Source organism: Vulpes vulpes, chromosome 2 (genome assembly GCF_048418805.1).
Source record: "Vulpes vulpes isolate BD-2025 chromosome 2, VulVul3, whole genome shotgun sequence".
Classification (NCBI taxonomy): Eukaryota; Metazoa; Chordata; class Mammalia; order Carnivora; family Canidae; genus Vulpes; species Vulpes vulpes.
Genome location: NC_132781.1, coordinates 130,921,567 through 130,946,352, shown reverse-complemented (window position 1 = coordinate 130,946,352; position 24,786 = coordinate 130,921,567). Strand labels below are relative to the sequence as shown.

General features: G+C 37.6%; 1 protein-coding gene and 1 non-coding gene across 24 annotated transcripts in view; one reads left to right on the top strand and one right to left on the bottom strand.

The window, feature by feature from the left end:
• The window catches only part of PDE4D (phosphodiesterase 4D), a 1,410,178-nt gene that overhangs the window by 413,740 nt on the left and 971,652 nt on the right, over window positions 1–24,786 (top strand). The window lies entirely within an intron of this gene.
• Window positions 23,102–23,208, bottom strand: LOC112908360 (U6 spliceosomal RNA). Its single transcript, XR_003232909.2, has one exon. It is a non-coding gene; the product is annotated as a U6 spliceosomal RNA (small nuclear RNA).

Below are 24,786 nucleotides of genomic sequence, written 5' to 3'. Positions count from 1 at the left end.
CTTCCTTGAGACTGTTCATCCCTGGCTGTCATTCCTCTTGTACGCATCTTTTCTTTTTTAGCCTAAAATAAAGTGATGCTTCTGAATGAGCTCAGAAGTTTGATATTCTTACTCAGTTCATGTCCACTTAAAAGCCAAGAGAAGGCAGTAACCATCACTTGTTTTAAATCTGAATGCCCAGTGGGAAACGTAACTTTAGGAGCCCTGACTTATGCTGGTGTGTCTGTTATGTCTTGCAGTGAGACAGCAAAACTGAATTCTCTTTCTGGAAAGTGTTCTTCTAGGAGCTATAACACTCAGAGTGCCACCCCACAGGAGTATATAAATCAAAGAGACTCATGGCACAAAGTGCTTTGAGAACTTCCTACTCTACAAACCCCTTTACCTCCTGACGGGTGATGTTTTCTATTCTTTGTTGTTTGTTCTTTACTAAGGTGAAGATCACAAGTAGAAATGAAGCCAAAGATGAATTAGGGTGAGGATGGTTTTCTTTTTCAGGTAGAACTATAGAGCTCTGGTATTCACCTGGCTATTCACAGTGAATGTCCTTGGTTAGTCGTGGCCTGAATTCTCACTGGTTTGTGTTCAAGCATATTGGTTATAATATATATGATCCCATAGCAGCCATTCTGGTTCTTAGTAACTCTTAGAGGTAAAGGAGACCTTCTGTCTGTATTCTGTTTCAACCTCCTGGGTCATCATCTCTATCTTGTTGCTGTTGTTGTTGTTAGGTCTCTATCTGCCCTCTATCACTGCATCTGAAAATGGTGACTATTGATAAGCTAGTTCTATAGCTATGTCAGTCTTGAAGTCCTAAGATTCCTCTGGAGGGTGCCAGCCATGTTAAAATGTAATCCTGTTGATTCAGTTAAAAGCACCAGTGTTGGGCAGCCCGGGTAGCTTGGTGGTTTAACACTGCCTTCGGCCCAGGGCCTGATCCTGGAGACCTGGGATCGAGTCCCACATCGGGCTCCCTGCATGGAGCCTGCTTCTCCTTCTGCCTGTGTCTCTGCCTCTCTTTCTCTCTCTCTCTCTCTCTCTCTCTCTGTCTCTCATGAATAAATAAATAGGATCTTAAAAAAAAAAAAAAAAGCACCAGTATTTTTCACCTCCCTCATGTCTCTACCCCTTCCCACCCCTGCTTTCTTTCTTTCTTTTTTTTTACCCCTGCTTTCTTTATCAGAATTGGGCTGCTTGAAGGATTTCTTCTCCACAGATTGAATTCAAAAGCCCCAGTTTAAAAAAAAAAAAAAAAAAAAAAAAAAAAAAAGCCCCAGTTTACAATCAGAGTTCCAGTGATCTACTTTGCTGGTAAATTAAAAACCATCTGGGCTGGAAAACCTGGTTAGATGATTTATAGTGTATTGTAATTCTAAAAATTAGGTATTTTTCAGTTCTCCAATAGCTAGCTAGATCAGGTTTATAAGGCAAATGGAAGGCATATCAGAATTTCAGTAGCTCCAAACTCAGTTAAAATCTCTCAGTTTTCTTGCCTGGTTTGTGTATATTTTAAAGAATTATTTACTTTCATGGTTTTGGCAAAACCCAGAGAGAAAGCAGCTTCCAGTGTCTGTGGAAGCAGAAAAGAATACTAATAAGTGTTAGTCATCCACAGTAAATTAAAAATATAATAATAAAGGAAAATTAAACTGCCGTGTTTGGGTGTTTGCTCTATTACCATAAATTCATACTCTCATCTTCTATTCCCTGAAAAAGAGTGGGTGTGGCAGGAAGCATTTGTGAAATTCCATTAGCCTTTTCAGAGACAATTACTCCACTAAATGATTCAGGATTTGGCTCCTAACTTCAAGGTTCAACTCACGCAGGTGAAACATTTTATTTTGAGCAGCATACAAATAATACCATTGACTTCTTAGGACATCAAAGCCTCTTATTTTTTAGGTGAAGAAATGCTAACCACTGGCCCAAGGTCTTGTACCTAGCTAACTGGCAGCAAAGGGGTAGAAATTCACCAGTCCATCTTCTGGCTGGAGGTGGACCAAGAAAATTCAGAAACGATATATTTTTTTAAGATTTTATTTATTTATTTGAGAGAGAGAAAGTAAAAGAGAATGAGTGAAGGGAGAGGATCAGAGGGAGAAGTAGACTCCCTGCTGGGCAGCAGGCCCGATGTGGGACTTGATCCCAGGACCCTGGAATCATGACCTGAGCCAAAAGCAGGTGCTTACTTAATGGACTGAGCTACTCAGGTGCCCCCAGAAGTGATATTTTAGACTAGAATACAGTGTCTTGCTCTTGGTAGATAAATGAACAAATATAAGATGTACTCTGCGAATCAGAATTGGCAGCAAGAGTGTCTACATTATAAAAATCCATTTTTTCACCTTATTATTATGGAATAAGTTCATTTGAAAATGAATGAAGGCAGAAATGCAACTAGATTTTGAGGTCAGATTTCCCAGGCTTTGAATCTTAGATCTAGGTTTATTCCATTTCCATAGGAAGGTTGTTTTCTTTTTCCTCTGCTCAGTTTTAAAACTGGAGACTGTTAGGCCATCATTGAGTGAGGATTCCCTGACTAGAACATACAAGTAGCCATCCTAATTTATGCCACATCATTCTCAACCCCATGGTGCAAGACTCCATTTAGACCAGCACTGCTCTTGCCAGTGATCCTACTTTCCTAGGAACATGATCACTTTGACAATTTGTACATGTGTGCTGCCTCTGCCAACCTCCAAATCACAGAAAGCTGTTAATTCCAAATCACCTTTTGCAAAATATATCACGAAGCCTTCTCACAGAAAGCTGTGAGTATGTTAGATAGCTAGAAGGCTAGTGTGCTTTTTCATTCTTTTTTTATTTACTCAAAAAAACTTCATTAAAAAAAATTTAACCTTCTGACTCTGCTAGTGACTTTAACCATTTCACTATGATTTTCTGCTCCTCAGTGAGGAAAGCATGCTTGATCATGTCCTAGACATATGTGGAACCACCACAGGCCCTGTGGATATGTTTTTTGTTTTGTTTTGTTTTGTTTTGTTTTGTTTTGTTTTGTTTTGTTTTGTTTTGTTTGTCTGTTTCAGACCAATTTACAAGAACTTTAGGTCTCACAGCATGAACTCCTTGCAGTTGACTGAGGCACACACCACAGGCCTCAGCTTTGACTTAAACTCATGCTCAAGTGTGCACGTATGAACATGTTTTCTAACACCTGTTATTTGTATCTTATCCTACTGTAGTGCTCTGGATAAATGGTGAAACTATCTTTCTAAGAGAATCTATAATTTAGTTATAATTTAGGTATTCTCTTGTCAGAAAGAGTATGAGATTGAAGAACCCCAAGAAGAGTTGTAGTTTTTGAAGGAAATAGGAGTCTCTGGTATTTTCAGCTGTTGTTTCCCGAGTGGTATCAAATCTGTGGCTGATTCATTGCTGCTTTTTCATGTTGTGAAGGAAGAGTGTATGAGGCAAGTAAAAGCCAGTGTAAATAATCTAGATCTGCTTAGGAATTTGTGGCAAAATGCTCTTTATAAATAGTCGATAAAGATGGAAAATATAACCAAGTAGCTTCAGGCTAAAAGCAGCAGGTCTGGCGGGCCTGACTGCCTGCCTGCCTTCCTTCCTCCCTCCCTCCCTCCCTCCCTCCTATCCTTCTATACTTCCTTCTTTCTTTCCTATTTCTGCTTCATAAATAGACCTATTAAATTTTTCCTTCATTTATTTCTATTATTTTCTTTTTTATTTCTACTAAAAATTTTTGATTCTTTTTTTTTAAAAAGATTTTATTTATTCATTCATGAGAAACTCAGAGAGAGATGCAGAGACAGAGGCAGGGAGAGAAACAGGCTCCCTGCGCAGAGCCCAATACAGGATTTGATCCTAGGACCCTGGGATCACCACCCGACCAAAGGCAGCTGCTCAACCATCGAGCCACCCAGGTGCCCCTGTTTGATTTATTTTTGTTCTGTTTTATATATCAAAATAAATACTAAAGACTGGGTATTTTCCTGTGATTGCAGCATTAGCTGGCTTCCATAGGCTATAATATATAATATTTTCATTGTAGTGGTTTTCGAGAAAGTGTGCAATTGAAATTTCCTTTTTTGCTTTGATCTAAAAATTATTTAACAGATATTTTTAGAATTTCCAAGTCTAAGAGATTTTTGTTGTTGGTCTCTGATTTTATCATTTCTAGTTTTCATTTCATGACTAGAAATGGTCTAACATATATCTACTCCTTGAAATTATGAGATTTTCTTTCAGGCCTAATATGTTACCAATTTTTGTGAATATTCAAAGTGCTTTAAAAGCAGGAGTATTGGAGGACATAAATTAATGTGCATATATGTATCTATAATATTAACCTTATTATTATTATTATTATTATTTTATTTATGATAGGCACACAGTGAGAGAGAGAGAGAGGCAGAGACATAGGCAGAGGGAGAAGCAGGCTCCATGCACCGGGAGCCTGATATGGGATTCGATCCCGAGTCTCCAGGATCGCGCCCTGAGCCAAAGGCAGGCGCCAAACCGCTGCGCCACCCAGGGATCCCTAACCTTATTATTTTTGAGTCTTACTTTATTTTTTGATCATTGAGAGACACAAAATTGCAGTGTCAGTTACTCTTTGTTCTTGTGTCCCCATTTCCTTCTAGTTTTCTTTTTCTTTTAGAGAAAGAAGGGTGGGGAAGGGCCGGAAGGAGAGGGAGAAATAATCTCAAGCATGGAGCTGGACACGGGGCTCGATCTCACGACTCTGAGATCATGACTTAAAGTGGAAATCGAGAGTAGAACACTTAATTGACTGAGCCACCCAGGGGCCCCTCCTTCTGGTTTTGTTACTTGCATTACTTCCATACTATCAGGATATATTTATTTGTATGCTATTCTCTCAATCTTATTCTCACTTTCCTTCTATGTTTAAATTCATTCAGTGCCCAAAAGTTTCCTAGTCATCCTCTTGTTTTCTCAGCAACAGCTTATCAGAACGATATTCCTTGAATATGTGGGTTTTCATAAATGCCTACCTATAATTTTTATCCTTGAAGAACAACTTGGCTTAAATTTTTGTTGCATGATTGCTTTTTAGGTGTCTCTCCACTGTCTTCTGCTGTTGAAGTTTTCCATTACACAGTCAGGTGCAAAGCTCTGCTGTTTTTTTTTTATTCATGACTAGTAGTTTCGTTTGCATCCCCCAAAGATTCTTCCTTTACTTTTAATATTTAACATCTATCTGGATTTTCCTAGGTATATAACATGTCTTGAAAAATGTTTTGGGGAGGGGAAGGTTTGGTAAATTATAGAAAATCATAAAATCATCTTTGCTTTCTTTTAAAGTGATTCTAATTGTGATATGTTACATCTCCTTTGTTTTCTGGACTTATCGCTTCAAATATTTTAAAATTCCTTTTTTAGTCCTATTGATTTTCTTCGCTTTTCTCATTTTTTCTCTCTGTGTCTGATGTGGTTTCTACTATGTCTAATTTATCTGGTTATCATGTAGTCATTGTAGTGGAATCTTTTTTTTTTTTTTTTTTTTAGACAGCTTTTCATTTTGCCTCAGTTTCTTTCCTCAATTCCCTTGTTTCATTCCACATCTTCCTGTTATTTGGACATCACTTCACCTCCTTTTGGCTGGCAAACTTTCAGTGAATTCTTTATTTTCACTTCTTTTAGATTGATGGTCATTCCAATAATTAAAAATCTCATATTAGAATATTATATTTTTCCTCTATGCTGTTGGATCACTTTTCTGACTTGTTTTCTAGCCCTGCAGAGGTTTTTGTTGCTCTTTGGCTTTTTTCATTTCAGTGGTGTCTCGGTATGAATGTAATGATCATCTCCCTAAAATGAAACCCTAAATTAGAATGAGTTCCATCCTCCTGTACCACCAAGGGGGAGGATCCAGTGAGGAAATATAGGAGGTGCTACAGCAGCTTCTTCAATTTCAAAGCTCAAGAGCTCCCCTTCCATGGCTCAGCAGTGCTTTTTGCAGCCAGATCTTCTTCGGCCTCAGCACTAGGACTCTGAGGAGCCCTCACTATTCCCCACCAGGCCTGGAACACTTAGGGCCAGCCCCCCTCACCCCCTGCAGTTTGCCGGTTTGGAGTGTTGGGCCCAGCATGAGCTTACAGGCAATTCAGTAATTGTGGGTTTTTCTCTCTCTCCTAATTTTGCTAAAAATGTGTGTATGTGCATATACATGTGTTTGTGTGGAGGGGAGAAAGGGTAGTTTTCACTCTCTTTTTTACTAGTTTTAGAGAGAATTGGAATTCAGCAACACTCCCCGAAGGACACAAAAATGCTGATAGGTAAAGAGGAGGAAGCAAGATTCTCAGGTCTCAGTTCCCTCCTGCCATCTCTTCTGCCAAGATAGCCCTGCCTCTCCCTCCCTATGCCAGAGATCCCTATGGATTCTGTGAGTATGTGATGTAGTTCCACAACACACCAGTTATGTTGGTCCTGTTTCCTTCTCACACAGGCTACCTCTGTCAAAGGCAAAGAAGAATTGGCTGGCTAGGGGAATAGAGTGGTGGTGCTCCACTCCAGTGAGAAAAAAACAGAAGCCCTGGGTGAAAAAAAAATGAGGCCTGACTCAACCTACTTATGCAATTAACGTTCTGCACAGCTTTCAATTAAGTATTCAAAGACCAATTATGCTCCCTTATATTGTTTGTTTTCGGCTATATGTTGACAGTTTTATTTGAGGGCTGGCCCGAGGCAAGGAAGACATGGAAGTCAATCTTAAATCACTTTGTCTTATTGTGACCTGTGATGAAAGGTTTAATGAGAAGGAAGTTCACTTTCATTGATTGGGTACTCGGTGCTAGAGATCCTGGATTTAGAACTAAATAATCCCTATGTGAGTAAGTCCCTAAGTAAGCACTTTTCCTCATGTGATAATTTCACTTCACAGCCAGTGAAGTTGAAGCTGTCAACTAAGAAAGAAGTTTTTATTCTCTTTTTATTTCCATTAGCATATATAAACAGGTAAAAAATCTGATTTCCATCTGGGCCTTAGGGTTCCATAATCTCCAGGACAGAGACTCTTTCTGCCTTCTCTATTACTCGATTTCTGATGCCCCTCACAGGTCCTGATATAACACACACGCATGCACACACGCACACACACGTGTACACACAGTATATTGAATAAATAAAAAAATACATTGACAGGACAATTGTTTCAAACTGATCTCTAACATCACTTTATTCTGATAATTGTGAATTTTATATATCTCTGAAAGCAAGTAAAGTATCAATCTTAAATTATACATAAACTCAAACATTCAAATATAAAATATCTTATACCAAAATGGTGAAACAGCTAACTCTAGTAATGAAGCTGTACTCTGAACACTGTATAACCTGACATTTTATGGAGAGTATGTTCAGAAAAACAGTTCACAATCTCTTTTTACTTACATTGTGTGTGCTGTGTGTGTTGTTTTCAGATGTGAATGGGGTTTGAAATCAGAGAGACGGCTTCATGGTGCAGTTCCCCACTCGCTCTCTATTTATCCTTCAGCCAAAGACTTAATCTTTCCAAGCCCTGGTTTTCTAATTTGTTAAATAAAGATCACAGCAATTCACTGCATTCAATGAAGCAGCATCTAATACAGGGCTATCAGGAAGCACTAGTTCTGTTCCATTCTTATTTTAAACTCTCAGCCCTCTTCAGAACTCCATTCTCTGGCTCTAGTTTTCAGAATATGAGCATTAGTGGATCATAATCATTTTTAACCTAAACATATCAGTTCCTATTTGGTTGAAATGAATATCAATAAGAGTTCATAATTCTGAAACTCTGAAAATACACTATTGATCTAAGAGCCAGTTGACAGGCATAGTAAGAGCCTCACTAAATGAAGAAAGCACCCACTTTAATGGTGTTTTCTCAGGCATTAATTGCGAAAGAAAAGAAAGAAGAGACTTGGTAAAAGGACTTGGGAATGAGATTAAAAGAACTTGATTTTTCCTTATAAACTAATGGCCCGGAAGCCATGTAATTAAATCCCACAAAGGCTCTGAATTCTGTTATTCCCTCATGGAAACATCATGATTGCCTCAGTCATTAGCTTTCAGGATGTCAGCCTTGACCAGCGTATTTCTGGTCTCATTAAACACTGTGCATTAGTGTTCAGTGACTTATAAAAGTAAACTTCCTTCTAGATAGCTTTGTGTGCCTGTACTGTAACATCCAAATGGATGTATGGCATGAGAAGGATCATAATTTAAAGTTGCCTTTCTTCAGGGCCCCCAGGTGGCTTAGTAGGTTAAATGTCTACCTTTGACTCAGGTCATGATCTGAGGGTCCTGGAATTGAGCCCTGTGTCAGGCTCTCTGCTCCTCGGGGAGCCTGCTTCGCTTTCTTCCTCTGCCTGCTGCTCCCCCTGATTGTGCTCTCTCTCTGTTAAATAAATAAATTAATTAATTTTAAAAAATTGCTTTTTTTCATCCTATATAGTGTTTACATTATTTATTTATTTATTTATTTACTTATTTTTTTGAGAGAGAAAGAGGGGAGGAGGAGCAGAGGGAGAAGGATAGAAAATCTCAAGCAGGCTCTATGCTCAGCATAGAGCCCCATGTAGGGCTTGATCTCATGACTCTGAGGGTCATAACCTGAACCAAAATTAAGAGTTGGATGCACCATTCAGGTGCTCCTATAGTTTTGTTCTTAAACACAGTAAGGTTGAGTCCTAGAGCAAACAATTTGACATTACAAAATTTTAAGTTTTGTTTTCTCCTTTTAAAAGAAAATGAGTAGTTTATTCAGATTTTGTCTGGGAGAAGTGGATTAAATTATAATTTTTAGAAATTCTATTATATAGCTTTTGCTTTTCTTGCTTCATGCCAATTGTTTTCATAAATGCCAGATTTCCCTTTGTGAATTGTGCTTTCCAAGAGGGTGAAGACAAATGACTAGTACTCACACAAGAATATAAGTATTTAGCAAAATAAAATAACTGTATTACTTTGCTAGGGCTTCTGTAACAAAGCACCACACACAGAATGGCTTAACAATGGAAATTTATTGTCTCCCAGCTCTGCAGGCTGGAAATTTGAAATCAAAGTATTGGCTAGCTTCTGATGGCTATGAGAGAAAGATTTGTTTCAGACCTTTCTCCTTGGACTGTAGAAGGCCATCTTCTATGTCTCTTTATGTTGTTTTCCCTTTATGCATATCTGTGTTCAGATTTCCCCTTTTATTATAAGGATGTCAGTCATTTTGGATTAGGGCTCACTCTCACGACCTCATTGAACTTAATTACCTCTGTAAAGACCCTATCTCCAAATGAGGTCACACTCTAAGGTCTTAGAGATGAGGACTTCAACATAAGAATTTTGGAGGGGCAATAATTCAACCCATAATAGCAACCCTTTAAATATGTGCATTCTCTTCCTTTAAACTTGGGAGTCCTTTACAATGCTAAACAATGCTTTCTTGGTCTATACTATTTAGAATAATATAAAACACATTTCTTCATTTTTTTGCTAACATTAAGATTAATCTGCAACTTTGTTTTTAAGGTTTTATAAAATGCCCCATCAGGAACTCCTTTTAATTATTCACTTTTCACCACTGATAGATCATTCCCTGAGATGCAGTAATATGCACTTTGAGACTTATGATATATGGAAACTCAGTCTCATTAAAGTCAAACAGTTAATATGGGACAGAGCTGGGATTCAAATCTATATTTCATTGACTCTAAAGTAAATGCTTTTTCCATGGTCAACAATATATTTTAAAATGTTCATTTACTACCTATCTTTTTAATGAAAAAGTATTGCTTTTCCTCATTGTAAATGTAGCAGGTACTTACTGAGGGATTTTTAAAAAGATTTATTTATTTATTTGAGAGAGAGAAAGAGTAAGCATGAACAGGAGGAGCAGAAGGAGAGGAAGAGAGAATTTCAAGCAGGCTTCACACCCAGCATGGAGCCCAACACAGGGCTGAATCTCACCATCCTGAAATTATGACCTGAGCAGAATCAAGAGTTGGATGAGTGATTGACTGTGCCACCTAGGTGCCTCTCACTGAGGAAAATTTAGGGGAAAAAATCTCCCTGAATTATAAAGATGAATATTAAAATTACCCATAATTTTATCATCCAGAGACAGCCATTAAATGTTAGCTTTCAGAATATATGTATAAATATTCCTATAATTCCATTTATATATTTATATCTATATAGAGCTACATGTGTAATTTTTATATCATTAAAAGTTTTTTGCAAAAAATTTTCAAATTTCAAATCATTTTCTCAGTTAAGATCATCCTAATCTTACTAAAGAGTTATTTTTTAATTATTTGAAATAATAATTCTTTTCATTGTTGGATTCTTTTGGAGAGAATAAGGCATAAGCCGATTGCACCTGAAATTTAACTTTCTGTTCTTACTTCCTACTGTCCCAGAGGAATGAGTAGTCCAAGACAGAGAAGGCAAGGGCAACAACCAGCACTTTGTCCTTTTTTTTCCATTCACTGTTTCATCTCTGAAGCCAAGACTTCTACCTAGGCATGAAGGTATTTAAATAAGTAACCCTTTCTCTCCCTCTCACTGATAGAAAAACTTGGATATTTCTCAGGGGAATTTCTCATAAACCCCCTCTCTACCACGAAATCTGAGACAAAAAATAAGGAGAAATTCTTTAGCCACTCTCCTAGAGTATGATGTCTAGATGTTACAGAACTGAGAGAAACCACTGATTGTTTTCAGAGGATGACCAGGAGGAACTAAATCATGTCAGGATCTGAGGACAGGACCTGTGATGAATACATCCTTTCATCCAATCACAGTGTCATTCCAAGGCTTCTCCAGGGAGATCTTACACACTCCTCACCATTGTGCTTATTTGTATTATGTGACATACACTTAGCCCAACACTTCCTTCTCCTGAACCCATAAGATCTATCTGATATTTAACCCCTTGTAACCTGTTGGTTTGGGATTTGACTCTCAAAGTTTTGGTGTGGTAAGGCTAGAATTAGTCCTGATGAACACCCAGCAGGGTGTCTTTCATGGCGGGGGTGGGGGGGTGGGGGGGTGGGGGGGTGGTGTCTCCTTGCCCAGGTGCAGTAGCATAGCTGATTACAATTCCTCCCTTGCAGACTTGATTATTTACAGTAACTCCAGCCACTTGTGGCTCAGACTCATAGATCTTGTTCCAGGGCTTATAATGGACGTAGAGCCTCGCCTTAGTTCCAACTGGTGATGCTAGGTGATTGGTGATCCACCTTTAGCCCTCCCTGGAATAGAGATAAAGGAACTTCTCTGCAGAATGAGCAAGATTTCTATGGTGTTTCTGATGAGGCTGTTTAAGATAAAGGTCCTAAAGGTCCTGACTCTGTTCCTAGTGCCTCCCATGAGGTCCTTAGTCATGTGTCTGCAGCAGAAGGAATCACCGCAACTCATTCACTTTATAGTCAGGTATCCTTATACTACCTTATGATCTATTTTTTTCAGATCATTGTGACAAGTTTTCTACTCTTATGGAAAATTCCTCTCATGGTTAAAGCTTTTAGTAAGTGCTATAAAGCTTAATAACTCTCTCTACTGAATAGGAATAATTATACACTGGTTCATAAAATGTACTCATGGTCTAATTTAGTTATTAGAAAGGCTAGAATATTGATTCTTGAATGTGAAAAAATGTATAGGCTAAAGAGCCATAATATCAAATAGTTCTTTTGTTTATAAAGCTCTTTGGAAATGGAGTAACAAATGAGTTAATAATTAAAGCAATAATTTACATTTGATTTTATATCAGAAAGCCTACATCTTCTTTTAAAAATAAACCTTCCACATATGCTATGTTATCAGAAAAGGGACGTGAAAATTCCACCTTAGTCTCCCTATTGTTTCATCTGAAATATTTAAGGCTTTCCTAACATAAATTGTCACAGGTGTGTGCTTATTCTAGTCGACACTTAATCAGTGTGTAAATGTGTGTGTGTGTGTGTTTTCACTATCCATATAAAAGTGGGTAAACTGCAGAATATTTTTAGTGAGTATAATAGGTAGCTCTTGCCCTCTTATTGCTAAGGAATTAAAAAATTATCAGAACATACACTTTTAAAAATTATCACAGCTGTAAAGTCTCTTGTGTTAATATTGGAAATCTCTTTTACTTAGAATTTTAATCTTATTAGAATAATTGCGTTATTTTCAGATCCCTTTTTTACATAGATGTGGCCTCTAGCTTAGCCCTCTAAATGAATTAGGATTCTTTTGGTTGCTAGTGAGAGAAATACAACTCAAGGTAAGTCAAGCTATTTGAATAATACAAATAATGATGACATTGTATTATTTATCATAGCTGGAATGGTATTTGAAGACTTATAAATAAAGAATAGCTGTAGAGAGGCACCTGAGTCTCACACTCAACTAATCTCAGTTCAGCTCTTGGTCTCATGGTCGTGAGTTTGAGCCTCATGTTGGAGGCTGCACTGGGCTTGGAGCCTACTTACAGCAAAACAAAACCAAAAAAATTCCAAAGCTAATAACTGTAAAGACTTCCCTCATTACCTCATCATTGGTGTAGCTTTTTTTTTTTTTTTTTTTTCTCTATCAGGCCCTTATCTCTTTTTGGTTTAATTTACACACAAGCTCTCTCCACCTGAAAATGAAGATGGTTGCATAACTTCCCATTGATAAGAGCTTCTTTTTTCTACTAATAATATATCAATGTAGAGAAGGATTCTGCTTGGCTAATTGGTTGGATTATATATTTATTCTCTGGACACATTACTGTTACTAGGAAAATGAGATAATAAAACTGGTTATTCCTGGGAATTACGAAGAGAAGCCCTGCCAGACTCATGTAAAAAGAGAGTATGATGGTTTCTCAAAGGACAAGAATCTAACCAATAGTAAATACCTGTCTATACATCCTCAAGCTATATTCCCTTTCCATCACTCTTGGCTGGCCCCAAACTACTACGCATCTGCTCTTCCCAAACTCTTTTCTCCTCTCATTTCTTGCTTTTCCCCTGGAAAGTTAACCTCTAAGTAATGTTTTCAGACTCCTGCCCCTTAAAAGACAGGACAAAATAACAGTATCTATTATACTGAAAATTTCATTGGGCTGAAGAAGGTCCATATTGTCCTTTCTGTGCTTCTAGATAGATTATTGCTTTTGGAAAAAACTAAATAAATAAATTCAGGGGTTATTTAATAATATTTATGAAACCTATGTAAGGCATGGGCACTTAACAGAATTGGTATTGGTGTTCATGTTGGGACCATGTCCTGGAGGCCGCTACTCTAACTTAAGCCTTACTTTCCTGGTTCTGGATAATGGCAGTATCCTAGAATTTTGGGGACTAGGGCAGGTTAATAGTTGGGGATTCAGAGAAGGTCAAACCAGCAACTCCTTACTAACCAGCACAGAGACTACCCTCATACTGATATGCAGTTGCTGCCTTTCCAACCTGGGTTACATGTATGTATGGAGGATTAACAGTTATGTAAGAGAATTACTTCAAGTAACTGACTTTAAGACAATTGTTTAGTACATGAACCAAAGATAATATGATTTTAAAGCAGTTATTCTGTAGCTTGTTGTCTTATTGATTTTGTTTTATTTTTCTTTTCCTGCATGTATTTCAAATGGGTCACTGAACTTAAAATTATATGCAGATTTTATTGGATCAATGATACATTTTTTTTTTTTTTTCTGGGAGAAGGCCAGCCACTTTTACCAGGTCTTCAAATAGGCCCATTCTATACACACACGTACACACACACACACACACACAGATGAAGCTTTAAAAATCACTGTTGTAAAATGTTATAATTTCCATCAATAGGGAAGAATAAAATTTATATAAGGACTTTATATAAGAGTAGTATTGAATAACTAAATTACAATTTAAAAAGGAGTAGGATCATGCATGGCACATGCCTGCCTGAAGAAGAAATCTTCACTAAAGATTTCTCTCTGATGCTTACAACACCATTTTTATGCTTACTCTTACAGTCTTATTAATCATCAAATGAGGGGTTAACTTTGTTTCCATTTAACTCAGCTCATTACCAATTTTCATTGACATGAACTCACAGGTAAAAACTACGAGTATTCTTGTGTTAGTCCTTATGAATTTTTCCAAAGAGTTATAAGGTATGAAACAGTGCTCCATATCAAAGATAATTGGGCCTAAAGATTGTCTGCCTTTATAGAACAGTAGCTAGAAAAGTTTCAGTTTGCAATTTATAATGAGGAAAACTAGCCTAAACTTTAGAGAGAATGTCTAATAAGCCAGAAGGGTAAAAGCCAAGTGAGGTCAGAGCTGTCTCTTTTACAAATGGTAAAGTCTAAACTTAGGTCCTAGCCAGGCCGGACTATGCCGTTAGAGTTATTAAGGATAAACAATTGTCAAGGAACAAGCCCATGATTAACACCAAAACTTAAACAATTCTAGGGCATTTCTTTAAGTTCTACATATGCTTTATTGATCTTGACATTTTTTTAGGAAAAGCTATACAGTAGTAAAGAGAATTCCTGAGCCCTAGGCAATGAGTAAATAAGGACTATACTTCATGGGGACAACGATTCTATTTTGATAATTTAAGAAAATAAAGTTCTCAGGTGTTACAGCTGGTTATGAATATCTAGGAGTCAGTTTCTCAGAGTATTTATTTACATCCTTCCATGATTATTACATCTGATGACCAGACTCAGGTTTTCCTATATAAATGTATGGTACTGAGTTTGTTTTAAAAGAATAAGAAATTTCGCAGATCCCTGGGTGGCTCAGCGGTTTAGCTCCTGCCTTAGGCCCCGGGCATGATCCTGGAGTCCTGGGATTGAGTTCCACAATGGACTCCCTGCATGGGGCCTGCTTCTCCCTCTGCCTGTGTCTCTTTCTCTGTCTCTCTCTCTCTCTCTCTCTCTGTGTGTCTCTCATGAATAAATAAATAAAATCTTTAAAAAAAGAATCAGAAATTTCATAGTTTTATATTATGAAACTCATGATTGGCTTCTACTTTTCCTTTTGCATGGTTTTATTTTAGCCTAGCCTTTCCCCTCCCCCCAACCCTAGTTTTGTTTTGTTTTGGCTCCTCAACATCTCTTATAATTTTAGCACTAATCATATTTTTGGTGTTCAAAATTACGCAATTCATTTGGTGTGAGGTAAAAGAGAAATTTCTTTTTAAAGGTCCTTGAGATGAATCCCTAAAAGACCCTGGGTTAATTCACATATTCAACAAATATTTCTTTACATTTGTAAGGCAAGCATCAGCTATGTTCACTGAACTTAGCAAAACAGACCTGGCATACAGTTAAATGGAGGAGAGTGACATGAACTAATCAGGTGAGCAGATAACCATAAAGTTCCACATAATTCTAAGCAACCGTAAGGGCTCAAAACAAAACAAAACAAAACGCCAAAAAAATAATGAGAGAGCTTGGAAAAGTAATAGAAGAGGTTATGTCAGATGGAGAGAAGGGAGATGTTATAGCAAACTTCTCTGGGAAGGAAATATGTTAGCAATGAGAAGGTGTCAACAACTGTGGGAGAAGGAAGAGCTAAGTAGAGAAAGTAGCATGTCCAAAGGTCCACTCAGGAGCTGAAAGAAGGTCAGTATGGGTAAAATGAGTGGGAAAGAGAATGGCATGAAGTGAAGAAAGAGAGAACTTTATGGAAACCATGGTGCAGTTCACCTACTTTGTGGCATTCTGTCTCTGCTACTGGCTTCATTGTGTTTGGATAGGGATGTGATGCTAGAGCTAATCAGTGAGTTGTAAGCACAAAAGATGCATTTAACATTCTGGTCAATTCCTAAAATAAGGCTAGTAATAATTGTTCAGATCACCTTTGCATCGGTGTTGGACTTCTTAGCCACCTGCAAAACAAAGGAAAAATGGTATTGGGTGCTATATAAAGGGAAGCCAGGTTGGGAAGAAGTAAAGGTCTCTTTCAGAGGCAGATCTGAAAGGTAAAATTATTTTGCGTAATGTTGGAGTAGGTTCTGCTAGGGTGGAGAGTGGTGGGCAGGTGGGAGGAAAGAACTTTCCCTTAATCTGAAGAAGGAAGAGAGGATGTATAGTGCCTATGACCTTGGTGAGGTTACCCTTCTCAGACTATAATGCTTCGTAGAAATAAAGAATAAAATTAGTCACTTTCCTGTCTACTGAGAAAATTTCCAGAGGGGTCCAAGGCCATTGATGTAGGATGTTTTAACAATCCTGCCTACTCAGAACACAAGAACCTATGATCCTGTCAAGAAGGCCAGTGACCCTATCTTTCAATAGCTGTTAGACTCCACCTGGTGTGGAGCTATGCCTGGGGTCTGCTTGGGAATGTGGCATTGTTCCTTCTCCCATTAATGTTTTTGAAAAGATTCAACACTTCATAGTGCCCTACTAACATTAGACCATGGGCATTACGAGTAGCTGTGGTCTTCAAACTGAGTCTGTGAGTTCTGCAGTATGACAAGGCATTACCAGAGTTATCTTGTTGTGAGTACTTTTGAAAACATCATTTCAAATTCTCAATTAATATGTGTTCCCTTTCCTGAAACAGATCTGCCTTAGAACCAATCCAGATGGAGTTACAAGTTCTCTTTTTCAATTTCTCTTTTCATAATTATCCCTCTCCCACTTGACAAAGAGACATACACCTCTTTCCCACTACAGATTTCACTATGGTGCATTGCTCTGAAAAATATCTAAAAATTTTCCAAAAGAAATCAAAAGGATAATTTGAACTACTACTTTGGTAATGGTATTAAAAAAGTGAATTACTCTAATGATTAACTTTTTTTTGTACAAAAAAATACATATCAATTCTTTTAACAAAATTGAAGGAGGACTTATTTCAATTCTACAGCTGATAGACATTTGAGAATGATGTTTGGTATTTATCTCCTCAGTTTTGGGGTGCTTTTTGGCATGTGTCTGGATTGTAAGGGATCTAATAATATTACCATAATGACACTTGCCCCATTCTCACATACCTATTTAGTTGTAGCACTTATTATAAAACTTAAATATAGGAATATAATTTATTCTAACAGTGAGATATATTCATCCTCAAATAAATGAGCAGATTGAGAAATTCAAGACCATTTGCCTCATTAAGATTTCCAGTGAAATTTCAGTTTCACATTAAGTAGTTATTAAAACTTATAAAATGTTTCAAATAATTATGTACTAAACTCTGTGATTTTAATGACAGCTCCACTTAGAAGAAAAAATTGAATACTCAAGGCATTATGGTCATGGTATATTTTTAAACAATTAAATGTCCATTTACATGCTTTTTTATTGCAATGACATTTGGTAGGACTATGAAATGCATTGAAATTTAAAATACATTATAAGTTTGATAACAATTTCTTGTAAGTGGAATGGAAATACAAGTTTAAGGGGAAATAGTAATAATATTAAATTTCTGGTTGTTAATGAAGGTTTTGTTCATAAATTTTTTTAATGGATAATGGAGACCAAATTACCATGGCATTTTGATTTCATTGGATACAATTTTAGAAAATTATTTAACAGTTTTGTTTGAAAATGTGAGTTTTACAATGAGATAACCTGTTTCTTATAACTATTATTTATTTAGCAAATATTAAAACTTATGATGAAAAAATAATTTTGCCTTGAAAATATATGAGGGAGCAAACAGCTTATCAAAAACATTTTATTTTCTTTTATTATTATTTTTTAAGATTTTATTTATTTATTCTTGAGAGACAGAGAGAGAGAGAGAGACAGAGACAGAGACACAGGCAGAGGGAGGAGCAGGCTCCATGCTGGGAGCCTGATGTGGGACTCCATTCCAGGTCTCCAGGATCAGGCCCTGGGCCAAAGGCAGATGCTAAACCACTGAGCCACCCGGGCTGCCCCAAAAATATTTTAGATAATATAAAACTGAAGTTTGAAAGTCACCGGCACTGAGAGTTTCTTCCCCAGGTCTGACCTCCTATTCTCAAAATTCTTACATAGACCATTGCCAATTGTAGTCACAGTTAAGCCAAACTCATTTGTCAGGTATGCTAAAAAATACATAGAAATTGGAGATATAAACTTGATAGTGTCAAGTGTTGGCAGGCAACAATTATCTAGAGAATTACAGTCCTGATGAGAATGGTTAGTTAACCTGTGGTCTTTTGAATTTCCTGGGATTAGAATGTTGAAGGTATGTCCTTGAAAAGGCAAGTTTGGATATGGAGGGGTGCCTGCTGGCAAAGATTGGAAAGAAAGGCCTTCTTACCTTCCTGGTCAGAGTTAACAAGCTTATGGAGAAAGAGAAGAAAACAAGAGAATGTACCCAATTTAGAAATAAGAGATAGAGAAGAGTAGGTTAGAATGGGATGGACTTTTTCCTTTTAAGTTGAAAGCAAGTTAACAGAAAGGGAGTGGAAAAGAAAGAATTAAAATCTTAACAAAACAAGCAAATAGATAAAATTCATGGTAGGATGAAATATATTCGATTTAAAACAATAGATAAAAAGAAACAGGGCAGCCCCGTTGGCGCAGCGGTTTAGCGCCGCCTGCAGCCCAGGGCGTGATCCTGGAGACCCTGGATGGAGTCCCACCTCAGGCTCTCTGTATGATGCTTGCTTCTCCCTCTGCCTGTGTCTCTGCCTCTCTCTCTCTCTCATTCTCTCTCTCTCTCTCTCTGTCTCTATGAATAAATAAAATCTTAAAGAAAAAAAAGTTAGAAACAAATGAGGTCAAAGTTTAGAGATAAAATTAAAGCATAAAAAAATAAATAAATAAAATTAAAGCAGATAAAGTATTAAAAGAATAAACTTATGGTGTGAAAATAAACATGCAAAGAAAATGAAAGATTAAGAATTTAGAACTAAAGAAAGTAAAAAAAAAAAAACCCTAAAGACCTTCAAAAAACAAATAAACAGTTGGAGGTGAAAGAGTGATAGAAATAGATGGGTGGGGTGCAAAAGTTGAAAGCATGATGAGTTAGTGGTAAGTGAGCAGAGAAGGGCCCTCTGTCATTTCTTCCAGTAAGGCCTGGTAGCCTGCAGCCCAGTGAATGGAGGACTGCTCACAAGGTGACCCATGTTTCCTTAATACAAACAACTGAGACAGAGGAGTGGCTGAGCTTGGCTCTAAGCAAGTAATTACCTTATATTTCAACATTGTGTTGGGAGGATTATTTAGTGGGGACATTCCTTCATAGATAAGACAGGTGATGGTGGGATAAGGCTGCAAGAGAGAGACTGGGAAGGTGGGGTCGCGCCTCACCACCACCCCCCTTTCATCTCAATTATGTTGCCACATTTGTTTGTGGTAGGATTGGTTGACTCTGAAAGCTAATGGAGGGAAGTTTGGTGAGAATAAAAGAGCCTGCACACAGAGTGGAGCCTTGCTTCTCACTATCCCAAATAGGAGCGGGTGTGTGCTCTCCAGCTTCTGAGGCCCAAACTGAAGAAAAGGCTCTAACATGACTGTGTCCACCAATGCAGCATTGCAGTAAATGAGAATCTGAATCCCAGCGCAGTTTAGTGCCCAGTGTCCCTGGAGTGCATACTGCCCAGCAAGGCAAAGGTAGCCCTTAGGATAGGTTGCCAAGTGTGTGTGGAAAGAAAGGAGCAGTTAGATGAAGGAGACGATGGCATGTTTTATCATCAACATTTTTTTGTCTTTTGGTGCAGCCAACTTCCCTTCCTTCTTTTCTAGTGACCTTAGCCATTTTTAGCTTCCGGTAGCTTGAGCCACATTGCTTCTCTAAGCACAGAGTTTTCCTCATGATCCCACGCTTAGATCTGCTCTGGGGAATGAGAGCTTTTGTCTCCTGGGCCCTACAGGTGCTGCTAAATCAAAGGCCACTAGTACTATTGTCTTGTCCTACTCTGGTCTCTTATCTAAGATGTTTAGTAGTGATGAATAGATTTTAGCAAAAGTATGGATAGGCATATGAAATAACCTGGAAGCTTGCTTTAAAAACAGACTCCAGCTGTGTCAAGGAATTCTATTCCACTGTCTTTTGGTGGGTGTTTCTTAAATGGGCTACCTGACAGTAATTTGTCAGATTCTTTCTAGGCCTTTTCTCAGAGGTACCAGCCTTGTGACTATCATGGCACTTAGTATGTTTTCCTGGCAATTTTTTATTCCTGGGAAGATCATTTTACATTAAGATATATATATTTCTAGAAGCAGAGAAATGTCTGAGTAACCTAAACATTTATGGAAGTTAAAATAAGGATGTGTGCTTTTTTAGTAGCATGTCAGAGATTTTCCTGAAAATATCAGGCAAAAGTATCTGACATGGATTATAAAATGGTTTCTTCTGTAAAAGCAGAATGAACAAAAAGAAAAAAGAATCCTACTACACTATTACTAGATTTCAGGCAGAACTTTAGGAAGTCTGTTATGATAAACAGGAGGAGCAAATATTAATGTATATTGTAAAATGTCACTGCTTGAATGTGGATGTCACTTGATCTCTCAAAACCGATGAATACAAATGAGATTCCATTAACCATGTTGTCTATCCTAACTGTGGTGAGTCTTGGCTCCCCCTCTGCATAACTGTAGCACCCTAGTCTCTCCCGTCCTCGCTCTTTCTCTTCCTGTTCCAATCTCCTCCCTTTATTTCTGAGAGTCTCCAGTATTTTGTACTGCACTGTCAGTAGTTTTACTTCTTGTCATCCTTCATCCCAGTCTCTTTCCTTACTGCCCTATTTCCTTCTAGGCAGGGCCATCTTTTGGTGGCGCCCCATCCCTCTCTCTGTGGATGATGCTTCCGTGGTCTCTGATACCCACACATGTAAGATGGTGGAGGAACTGACCCTTTGCCCACCTCCATGCTGTATTTCATCACCTGTACCTTGAAGCAGAACTGTTTGTGCTCAGATTTTTTTTTTTAATGAATATAGTTACTTCACAATCTGACTATAAACCCTTTCTTCATTTGGGCTAAAAACCAAATCATCATTTGTGAATATGTTGTAGGGATATACAATATTTTCTGGGAAGAAAGGTGACAGACACCATGACTGTCCCCAAATCCCCACTGTATTAGTTCAGGCTACCATAACACGATCACATGGAATGGGTGGCTTAAATGATAGTAAGTTGTTTTCTCATGTTCTTGTAGTCCGAGGTCATGGGGCCAGCATGGTCGAGTTTCTGGTGAGATCTCTTCCTGGCTTTCAGGTAGCTGCCTTGCTGCTGTGTCCTCACATGGCAGACAAACAGGGCTCTGATGTCTCTTCCTCTTCTTATAAGGGCACCAGGTCCTTAACCTGAATATCCTCCTAACGGCCCTATCTCCAAATATGGTACCATCGAGGAATAGTTTCACCATATCAATTTGAGCATATAGAATTCATTCCATGGCACCCACTATTCTCTTGTTTCTTGTTCCTTTCACAACATGACAACTAGCTCAACTCCTTCCTAGCTCATCTTCCAAAGTAAAAGTGACTGTGCTAATCAACTCAGGCATATAGGGCTGCCACAGCAAATAGCCAAATTACAAATTCCATTTTGGGCACATTTCGAACAATCGCGTATATAAACGGTATCACAGAAGACATAACTTCTCTGTGACATTGAATACTTAACTTTCATTCTGGAATTCATTCTCTTACCCGCCTTAGGAACCCACTGACAGAAAGTGAACAACCTTTTAGAATTTCTGGGGAAAAAAAAAAAAAAAAAAAAGAAGAGAGTTTTCTTTGAGCCCCAGTTAGGACAGCTGCCTGAGATACACAATCTTCAGGAAGAAGAGAGTGCTCCAGAGAAGGAATGTTTAATACAGTGTTATAAATGTTTTTTTGTTTGTTTGTTTGTTTCACTGAGTTACAAATCATCATGAAGAAGGACATCCCAGAAAATTAAAAACTTTATCTTATGCTTTTAGTATGTGCAAGGTTGCAGGCTTCGGAGGCATGGGGATGGAACTTAGGGAGACTTTTTTCAAGTTTGAAATGTTACTTTTAGGTTATTTGCTAATAAAGCAGTTTTATACTGTGGGCTCAGGGTAGAAACAGAGTCCAAACTTTGAAGTTTGGTAAGTCATTCCAACCATGGTAAATGTTAAAGTGTGGCTTCCCTGGAGCCCAAGAGCAGGGTCCACAAACATTAAATGTTGAAAATTTGCTTTATCAAATCCCACCTGTAACCATCTCTGTGATATAGCTCTTTAGTCCCTGGGGAAGCCTCTATGATTAGGGTTAAGCCTACTGATACATTCTGGACTTGTAGAATGAAAGACCACAAGTTTGGGACCAGTCAGACCTGAATGAAAGACCACAAGTTTGGGACCAGTCAGACCTGATCCTGAATACTAGCTGCCTTACTTACTACCTGCCAGGAGTGGCAAGCTATGTAAACTCTCTAACACTGAGTTTCATTCTTAGCAAATGAAGAAAATGAATAATACTTATTATCTTGCAGAACTTTTGAAAATTAAAGATAATAAATTAGTGTGCCCCCAGGATTATACCTGGGACATGGCTTACTGACTTGTTATATGATGCTTTGAAGAAGAGAGAGGAGAAGGAGGAGGAGCTGCTTAAGGGGTTCTTTGAAGTCATCATATGATCTTTCATTCACCGAAACCAACTATAGCATTTTTAGAAGTGGGAGGTTGGAAAAACCATGCTGATAAATAAGCAATGAGGTGCTGAAGTTCTCCAAATGTTGGAAACTTGGGGTCCATCAAGACACAGTGGTGTTCTAATGTAGCTTTTCTTCTTAAGCTCAATTAGATTTTCTAAATTTTAGATACATTCTTGTATTTACACGAATAATAACTTCATTTTTTTTTGAGACATGGAACAATTTATAAGAAAATTCAAGGAGAACTCGTGTGTCTTCCCTCCTGATGTTCAAAGAAATAGACTGAGCTTTCCTTCTGTTTCTTTCAGTCCAAGTTTACATTTGCAAAGCCAGGTGAAGGGACCTGTAACTGGGCCCAGCCAATCTGTTTTCCTGCCGTCCTTGTCTGCAACATAGATTTTTCTTTTCTTTTCTTTCTTTTCTTTTCTTTTTTCTTTTCTTTTCTTTTCTTTTCTTTTCTTTTCTTTTTTTTCTTTTCTTTCTTTTCTTTTCTTTTCTTTTCTTTTCTTTCTTCTTTTTTCTTTCTTTTCTTTCTTTCTTTCTTTCTTTCTTTCTTTCTTTCTTTCTTTCTTTCTTTCTTTCTTTCTTCTGGAACACTTCACTAATTTGCATGTCATCCTTGCACAGGGGCCATGCTAATCTTCTCTGTATCATTACAATTTCGGTCTGTGTGCTGCCTAAGCGAGCACCAGATTTCACTTTAAAGAACACTTGTCATACCTTAGTGTGGAGGCAAGCAGTAGAGTTTAGCAGTGGAACATGCAAGACACCTCAGCAGTTTTTTATCCCCCCCAGAGTTAAAAGACTTGAGGAACATGAGTAAGTGAAATGTGGGCATATATGAGTGAATACATCAGATGTCAGAGGACTGAATTTATTTATGTCAAAAGAGAGCAGAGAATGCTATCCATTTATTACTCTTATTTTTGAAATTGCTTTTCCCTCTTTTATTTTGTTATTTTATTGTCTTTGATCATTGTAGAAGCATCAGAAATTACAGAAAAGCAAGAAAAATTATAGATGGTGATGGATGACGATGTAATCGTGTGACAGTAAAATGCTTTATTGAGTACTGAGCTCCCTGCTGGATTATAGAAAGAACACATGAATAGATAAAAGCACAACAATTTTCTTTTCACTGTGTCTCGGGAGAAAACAATGCAGATCAGCATAGATGGAAGCAAATGAGATTAGTTAAAAGAAGGAACTTAAATAACATAGACCAAGGCAGAGTAATGATTACGAAAGAGATGACTCACCTAATAAAAGCATAAATGAGAAAAAAGTGTTGTTTCATCTGAGACTTTATTGGTCTTTTTCCTGAGGTGATTTTATGCTTTAGGAAGGAATCACACAGTATAGAATGAGACAGAGAGTTGATAATTATATAGTTAGCTGAATTAAATGATTCTAGATCCCAAATTGAATATTTCATTTTTGTTTTCTAGGTCAACTGTCTACATAGTTTCACTGAACTGAGTTGGTTATAAAAACTCTACTATGCTATTGGGAGACTGCTAATCTCCATGAAATAGGTAGAACTACCATGCAAGAATATGCTGTGTGCAGGGACATACAATAAGTTTTAAAGTATTGATAAAACTTTTAGGGTCATGTAACCTACTCACACACTTAATCACTGTAAGATATAATATAGAAAGTGTGTGGAAAACGTAAATTTCAGACATGAAAAAAGAGGTCATACACACACATGTATGTGCAATAACCTAGCTTTTAAGGAGTCATGGTTAAACATAGATTCTATCTGACTTATCCAATTTCTTAGTAGTAGAACAAAGAACTTCTTTGGAGAAAGAAGCTTTTATTCAACACATGCTTTTCTGAATCTTTCTGAGTTGAGCAAAAAAGGAAACCAGAAAGGCCCAGAAATAACATTGTGTGTATTTATTAGGATTGATTCACTACTGTGTTTGGTTTTCCATCCTACATAAAGGCATGGGCTTTGCCTAGAGGGTAAGAATTACCTGCAGTTCCTGCTCTCTTTTTTTTAGTTAAGTCGGTAGAATGATGCATTGGGTATACAGAACAGCAGTCGCCAAATGCCCTTGAAAACTCAGGCAAACAGAACACATCACATTTCATTATGTGACCCTGATGAGGCATGACATTTATATTGGGATAAGAAATGCCAATATAATTGAAGGTATTGGAAATGGCCCTTTGAGGAAAGGTGATGAATTATCCATTGCCTTAATCTAAGAAAAGAAGATGGAGAAAAAGTAAAGGAGGGGTTTGATTTCATACGC